The sequence below is a fragment of the Elephantulus edwardii genome, unplaced genomic scaffold, assembly GCF_000299155.1.
Source record: "Elephantulus edwardii isolate Elephantulus edwardi_28Jun2011 unplaced genomic scaffold, EleEdw1.0 scaffold00081, whole genome shotgun sequence".
In the NCBI taxonomy this organism is placed as follows: Eukaryota; Metazoa; Chordata; class Mammalia; order Macroscelidea; family Macroscelididae; genus Elephantulus; species Elephantulus edwardii.
This window is the reverse complement of record NW_006399831.1, coordinates 15,457,307-15,465,483: the sequence shown is the minus strand read 5'-3', so window position 1 is coordinate 15,465,483 and position 8,177 is coordinate 15,457,307.

The window sequence follows — 8,177 nt, the reverse complement described above, 5'->3', positions numbered from 1 at the left end:
TAATAGTACTGAAACCACATTGTATACATACTTTCTATTTTATACACTCTGTAAAATGATATACTATCATTTTATATATTTATTATTTTATATATGATATGATTTCATATGCATGTGAAAGGTAAAAATGTGTAGTCTGTGCTATATTTTGTATTTGCTTATTCTTTAGTATTTTCTTTCAATCAATTTTTCCCAAAAGTTGAAAATGTTTAAATAGTTTACGTTAAATGTAAATAGTAGAAACTAGAAGCATAGTATTATAAATATTCTTCCATAATATTTGTCAAGGGGATGATTTCCAAAATGGTTCGGAGGCCTCTTTGAGTAAGAACTACAAAGTTCTGACTCAAGTGTGAGATTTATTAGAACAGTATCACAAAAAGACACCAAGCGAGAACAAATCAAATAAACAGAGATTTATTTGAGTTCATAACAGACTATTCACAGGTCAGAAAAAGGCTAATCATATCCTTGTTTTCTATAAGAGTTTATATTCTTTGCAAGAGATATTTACAAGGAGAACACTTGAAGTTCCCATGGAGACTATGCCCACAGAGCAATGGGGTGAAGTGTAGAGCAGAGTGTCACAGCTCTACAGAGAAGTATTAAACCTCTTAGTAAGTTAGGGGTTGTTTTGTTTGGGCTTTTGCTATTTTATTTTTGCTTGTTTGTTTTTAGTTTATTTGTTTTTCTTGTTCACAACTAGCTGTAGGCTAGAAACCTTTTGATTTAGAGTCAAAGGTTGATGGGCCCTAAGGTCTGAAGCCCTTGGGCCTGGTGTTAATTGTGTTTGGGATGAACGTTCTTCTAAGTGGTACAGCACTGGTCTATAAATTTACTATACTGAAGTAATTTGGGTTTGTTGTGATGCTGAAAACTGTGCCACTAGTGTCTCAAAAGCCATAATGGTTACCCATCATGGACAGTGTTTGGTGGAGCTTCCAGATTGATTCAGGTTTTGGAAGTAGGTATGACATCCACTTCCTAAACCACATGCCCCTGCAAACTATGACATAGAGAAACAATGATGGTTATATTACAGGATTTAGGTCTTTTGTTCATAAGGTCACTATGAGTAGTGCTTGACTTGACAGCACTTAACAATAAAAACAACATATACACACAAACAAAACATATATGTTTTTATAGTGAGGGTCAAGTTTACACAGTTTTAAGGTGGTGTCCACTTTCTAAGGTTTTTATGGTGGCACTTGGGATCTGCTCTTCTACTATCTATCTCCTGGTTTAGATAAGTCTGTTTTCCTTGTGTTGTTTTGCCACCATTTCACATCTACTTCAGGGCAATTTTGGATTTACTTTTTGTTAGTGTTTCCTTTGCCATTTCCTATCAATATCCACGTATCTTTTTCATTTCTATTTTTATAGTTGTACATAGGGTCACTATGAGTCGCAGGCGACTCGACGGCACATAACAACAACAACAACAACATTTTATAGTTGAATATTTTTCTTCCATTTCTGTTATGTTCTGTTTTTGAGAGGATGGCTGATTGATTGGTTTCCTGGCTGATCAGAGAGTATGTCCTCTAATGAATATTGGAGTCCACCTGGAACAATCTCATGAGTTATTCAGGGATCATTTTAAAGGGCTTAATAGTTTTCCTGGCATAAGAATTCACAGTTTTGAAAATTCAGTTTCAAAATTGAAATATTATTAATATTAATTAATATGCTGTGATCACAAAGGCATGCACTTCGAATATACCAGCTGTCCCACAGGAGAAGAGGATAGGTAGTCTCCTTCTGTGTGATTAACTGCCTCTTTAAATCCACTAGTGGCTCAGCAATGTGTCTATTCTGACTCAAGGGCACATAACAATATTAATTGTCAAATTTGTATAAAATATTTTCTAAATCCTTTACACTAAATAAGTAATCCAAGTTATAAATATTGAATGAGGAAGGTTTAGTAAGTATCTCCATTTTGTTGAAATAGAAACTGAGACACACAATAGTTCAACAGCAAAAACAAAATAATGTGGCCAAAGTCACATAATCGACAAGCAGAAAAGTTAAGAACTGAGCTTCAGATTTGAATCTACACAATGTAGAAGGAAAATAGAAACCTACCCTGTATTTTCCAAATGTAGGGATTTGCTGGTGACTTGAAATCGGCCTTCTGACAGATGGACAGGCATTATGTTGACCCATGATTTCAACTCTGACCTATATGTCATCTATGAAATGAAATGTAATCAATGTATCATTTTAATATTATTGCATGAATTACATAAGATCAAGGATGGAAAACATATTTTTGATGACCTACTAAGTTTTCTATCTTCTACACATTTTAAAATAATAGAAAGTAAGTTCTCGCTCATAGTAACACACTGATGCAGTTAAGTAATCTTCATGGGGTTTTCAAGTTTGTGTCATTTCAGGAGCAGATTTCCAGGCTTTTCTTTGGAAGTACCTCTGAGTAGGTTTAATTTACCAACCATCCAGTTGCCATGTACTGATTAATGATTTGTACCATTCAGGGCCTCTTGTGTTTTATACTGTTGTTATTAGGTGATTTTTAATCAGCTGTAATCCAGTTTGGACATTCTCTGCAGCAGCCGCATTCTGCAGAGGCTTGTTTGCTGGTTCTGGTGAGGATTAGGGTGCAATGTTGACTCCCTGCTGGATGTGAGTTGATTTGATTTGACCTCCTATTTAAAAGCCACATTTAGTCAGCAGTATGGGGCTGGAATCCAGTTTGGAAGTTGTCTGCAGTAGCTGGAGGTTTTAATTGTTGTTTTTTAATTGTTTTTGGTAAAACATTCTTCTAAGTGGTATAGCACTGGTCTGTCCATTTGCTGTCCATTTTAATTTTATTTTTTAAATTATTTTAATTGTTTTTGGTAAAACATTCTTCTAAGTGGTATAGCACTGGTTTGTCCATCTACTGCACATAAGTAACTTGTTGTTGTGATGCTGAACTCTGTGACACTGATGTGTCAAATGTGAGAATGGATACCCATGATGGACAGTGTTTGGTGAGGCTCCCTGATTAAAACAAACTTGGAAGCAGGAGTGGCATCCACTTCTGAAATAGCTTGCCTCCAGAAACTCTATGAATATGAAAAAAAGATGAAAATTATACAAGTATTCAGGTCTTTCATTCATAGAGTCGCTATGAATCATCTTCGACTCGATGGCACTTAACAACAATAAGAGCAACAACATAGAGAGAGTTCTTTTGGCTTTTGTTTCTTTCTTTATAGAAAGTGATGCTACCAAGCCAAAGGTGGGTGATTTTAATCTGAGGCCCTCAGGCCTGGTTTTGATTGTTTTTGTCAAATCTTCTTCTAAGTGGTAAATCACTGGTCTGTCCATTTGCTGTACCGAGGTAACTCATGGTTGCTGTGATGATAAAGAATGTAACACTGATGTGTCAAACGTGATGATGGTTACCCATGGTGGACAGCATTTGGTGGGGCTTCCCGATTAAAACAAGCTTGGAAGGAAGAGTGGCATCGATTTCCAAAACAGCTTGTTTCCAGAAACTCTATGAACATGGAGAAATGATGGAAGTTATACCAATTGTTCAAGTCTTTCATTCATAGGGTTGCTATGAGTCGTCAATGACTCGACGGCAGTTAACAACAACAACATAACTCTTCATAACCCAGTGAGCAATATTTTTTAACATTGTCCCACTTTGGGCTATCCTTACAACTTCCTTCAATCTCAAAATAATTGTTAAAATCACTGTGACAGTTCATCTCCTTTAAGCTTGTTCTTGACCTTCCACCTTTCCCAGCATGACGTCTTCTTCCAAGAACTGACACCTTTTGACAACATGTTCAAAGCTTGTGAGATGAATTTTGACCATTCTTGCCTATAAGGAACATGATAATTGCACTTCTTCCAGAACAAACTTACTCTTTATTAGTTTAGCAGTCTAAGGTATAATCAGTACTTTTTACCAGGATCACAATTCAAAGGTATTGATTTTTCTTTGGCTTTTTTTATTTATTATCCAACTTCATATGCATAGGAATCAAGTGAAAACACTGTGACTTTGGTCAAGTACATTTTAATCTTTAAATTGATAGCTTTGCTCTTTAGTACTTTAAAGAGGCATTGACAGCAGATTTTCCTAATGCAATACATCCTTTGATCCCTTGGCTTCTGATATCATGGATGTTGATTGTGAAACCAGGTAAAATGAAATTGTGGACAACTTCAATTTTTCTCCATCTAACATGATTTTTCTTACTGGTCTAATGGTGAAAATATTTTTTTTCCCTTAATGTTCAGATATAACCTGTTTCAAAGGCTGTAGGTACTTTTTTTTTATCTTCTACAATATGTACTACAAGTCTTTTTTCAATTATTGTAAGCAAGTTTTGCCATCTTCATAATGTAGATTATTAATGAATCTTCCTCCAAACTTGATATCACACACTTCTTCATATAATGAAGATTTTCAAATGGTTTGTTCAGCATACAGATGCAAAAAGTATGAGAAAGGATACAAACAGATGCATACTTTTCCTGATTTCAAACTATGCAAAGTTCCCTTTTATCTGTGGACAACTGCTTTTTGGTCTTTAGGTTACACATATTTCACATAAGTATAATTAAGTGTTAAAGGATTCTTTTCCTCCTGGAGTTATCCACAATTGTTATGAATCAAATAGTCAAATGTATTTGCAAACACTTTTATAGAAATATTCTGTTACATATTTTCAAAATTTTCTGAGACATACAATTCATTTGATTAATATTTGTTTCTCTCTTTATATAAGTTAAAAAACAAGAAGAGCAATAGCTCATGAATCATGTTATAATTTTATTCTTTAGTTAGTAGAACATTTATATCTCCTTTACTAGGGTCATATAACATTGAGAAAAATGGGAGTCCTAGAGTACTTAATTGTGCTCATGCAAAACTTAAACTAGGAAACTTTTGTCTGAACTGAGCAAGGGAACACTCCATGATGTAAAATCAAGAAAGAAGTGAGTCAGATATGTATCCTTTATCTGTTCAATCTTAACATCAAGAAAACAAATATCCTTATCACTAGGCCAAGAGGCAGTATTATATGATAGATTGAGATAAAATAGAAATTGCCAATGATTTCCTCTTACTTGGATTCATAACCAATATCCTTGGTACCATCAATCAAGAAATCAAAAGATTTATTGCACTGGGAATGTCTGAAGTCAGACAACTCCAAAGTGCTGAAGAGCAATGGTATAATTTTAACACTAAGATAAGACTGACCCAAGACATAGCCTTTAAATTACTTGTTATGCATTCAAGATTTCTAGTGTAAACATGACACCAGAAGAAGAAATGATGCTTTTGAATTATGGTACTGGAGAAGAGTACTGTACATTCCACAGATTGACAAAAGAGCAAACAAGTACATCTTAAAGAGAAGCAGGTATGATGTTCCTCAGAAAAAAAGAATAAGTATTATAATGAAATAAGCAAAGAGCTACAATCAGAAAATCAAAGAGGCCAAGCTAGCTCAGCATTTCTTAATCTCAAGGAACTGAAGAGGAAAGTCAAGCCTCTAGTTGCAGTACTTAAGGATTCTTTAGGTAGAATATTGAATGATCCTGCAAGTATAAAAAAGAAGATGAAAAGAGCATATAGAGTCATTATACCAAAAGGAATTGATGGACACCGAAGAATTTAATGAGACAACATATGAGTAAGAGACTATGGTAATGAAGGAAGAAGTTCAGATTGCTTTGAAAGAGTTGGCTAATAATAAGCCCCAGGAATTGATGGTATACCAACAGACGTATTTCAACTAACAGATGCTGACCTAGATGTACTTACCAAGTTGCGCCAAGACATCTGGAGAAAAACCACCTGGCCAACTGACTGGTGGAGATCTCTATTTGTTCCCATTCCAAAGAAAGGTGATCCCACAGAGTGTAGAAATTATAGAACAATATCATTAATATCACATGCAAGCAAGATTTTGCTAAAGATTATCCAAAAACAACTGGAACAAAGGACTACCAGAAGTGCAGGCTGAGTTTAGATGGGGCCATGGTACTAGGGATATTGTAGCTAATGTTAGATGGATCTTGGCTGAAAACAAGGAGTACCAGAGGAATGTCTATCTTTGTTTCATTGATCATGCAAAGGCATTTGACTGTGTGGATCACAAAAAACTGTGGCTAACTCTGAGAAGAATGGGAATCCCAGAACACTTGATTGTGTTATTGTGAAACCTATACTTGGACCAGGCGGCAGTCGTCAGAACACAGCAGGCAAAGAATGCATGGTTCAGTTTGGAAGGGTGTATACCAGGGCGGTATCCCATCTCCATACCTTTTAATCTTTATGCAGAACAGATTATCTGGAAGGCTGGGCTCTATGAGGAGAAATGTGGCATCAGGATTGGAGGAAGAGTCATCAACAATTTGTGTTATGCAGATGACATAACCCTGCTTGCTGAAACTGAAGAGGACCTGCAACACTTGCTATGGAAGGTCAGGGACCGTAATGTTCAGTATGGATTGAAATTCAATATCAAGAGAACAAAGATTCTCACCAATGGGCTGATTGGCAACATCATAATGGATTGTGAAGAGATTGAGATTGTTCATAGTTTTGCTTTGCTTGGCTCCATGCTCTTGGCACCAGCAGCCAGGAAATTAAAAGACATATTGCGATGGGAAAGTTTGTGGCTAGAGACCTCTCTGAAGTGCTGAAGTACAACGATGTCAGTCTGGAGACTAAGGTGCACCTGGTACATGCCATGGTCTTTGCAATCACTTGTTACGCATCAGAGAGCTGGACAATGCCTAGGGATGATAGATGGGAGAATTGATGTCTTTGAGCTGTGGTGCTGGAAAATAGTATTGAATATACATACCATGGAGTGCTAGGAAAACAAACAGGTTTATCCTGCAGAGGGTGAAGCTGGGCTGCTCCTTAGAGACAAGAATTCTGAAGTTTCATCTGACATACTTTGGACATATTGCAAGGAGGGAACAGTCCTTGGAGAAGGACGTCAAGCTTGAAAGGGTGGAGGAAGACCCTCAATGAGATAGATTGATTCAGTGACTGGGGTAATGGAGGTAGGTGTGTCAGAGATAGTGAGATTGGCACAGGATAGGGCAGAGTTTAGGGCTGTTGTACATAGGGTCGATATGAGTCACAGGCTACTCGAAGGCACATAAAAACAACAACAACATGTACTTTGGGCATGTAGTTAGAAGGACCGGTGTCTAAGGGAAAATTGTATATAGAGACACAGGACCATGAGCATCTCTCTGAAAGGGCCAGAGGGAGTAAGAATAGCATTGCAGCTCACTGCCTCAGAGCAGAAATCACATAACAAGCTTATAGCCCAAAACTATAGTGCCTCAGGAGTCCCAGCAGCAATAAGAAATTAGTTTATTGAATGCTGACTCACAGACTCACAGTTATGTTTAGAAAAAATGGATTTTATTAGAGAAATAAGTGGAGGAGTCACAAAATTATCTCATAATACCATTCCAGGCATTAGTCTAACAGTTCCAAGGCACAATTCCCATATAAGTCCAGGTTCTGTTTCAGTTCAGCAGTCAAATTCAAATCATCCAGAAAAGCTTGCCTCAGAGTAGTAATAACCAAATCATCCAGCAAGGTTTCCTTCAGAGCAACTGCTCTGAAAGTCAGGTTCTCCTTCCAACATCTGGCAAGAACAACGTAATTTTTAACTGTGGCCTTCACAAATGCAAAATGTCTCAGGCTACACCTTGCCAAATTTTCACCACAGCAGTGCCATAGCCTCTTCACCCTCAGGGTCTTGCTTTCACCAGGGTTTTGCTGCCACAAACCTTGCTCACCTCAAGTGTTGCTGCTCAGTGTGGGAAGCACTCTTTCTTTTATCCTAGTCCCACATCTAGTTCTGATTTACAACAACATGTGTCTGCAGTTAAGGTAGCTGGAGACCAGAGGCTAAAGAGATTTTAAAAAGCCAACTTTTAGGCTAACACTACAACTAGTTTTTTAAAATATGTCATGCTCAGAAAAGTCAGTAAAGGAAGGACAGATTCTCAATGAAATGGATAGTCATAATGACTGTTCACAATGGGCTCGAGTGTGGAAGAAATAATGATGATGTCACACTATAAGGAAGAGTTCTTATCTCTTATTCATAAGATCATTATGAGTCTTAGTCAACAGAATCTAATAACAGCAACATACGAAC